Here is a 245-nt window from a genome sequence, read left to right as displayed (position 1 = left end):
AACTTACTTTCCGCTGCACTTCCCCATAACATAATCTCGAGAGTCCGATTCTCCATTTCACCATTTAAGTGTCACCTTTCCATTCATGTGGCTACATTAAGTAGCCGGAAGGTACTATCCAGCAGTATAATGACGAAACATTAGGTGTTACAAGAGTCTCTCCTCGTTACAACTTTTCTCACTTAATCCCACAGTAATGTGATCCCCTGGAAGTAGCTTCTCTTTCCTTGAAGAGCAAGAGGGAG

Source organism: Penaeus monodon, chromosome 27 (assembly GCF_015228065.2).
Source record: "Penaeus monodon isolate SGIC_2016 chromosome 27, NSTDA_Pmon_1, whole genome shotgun sequence".
NCBI lineage: Eukaryota > Metazoa > Arthropoda > Malacostraca > Decapoda > Penaeidae > Penaeus > Penaeus monodon.
The sequence above is the reverse complement of the archived record's forward strand: the minus strand, read 5'-3'. Positions refer to the sequence as shown.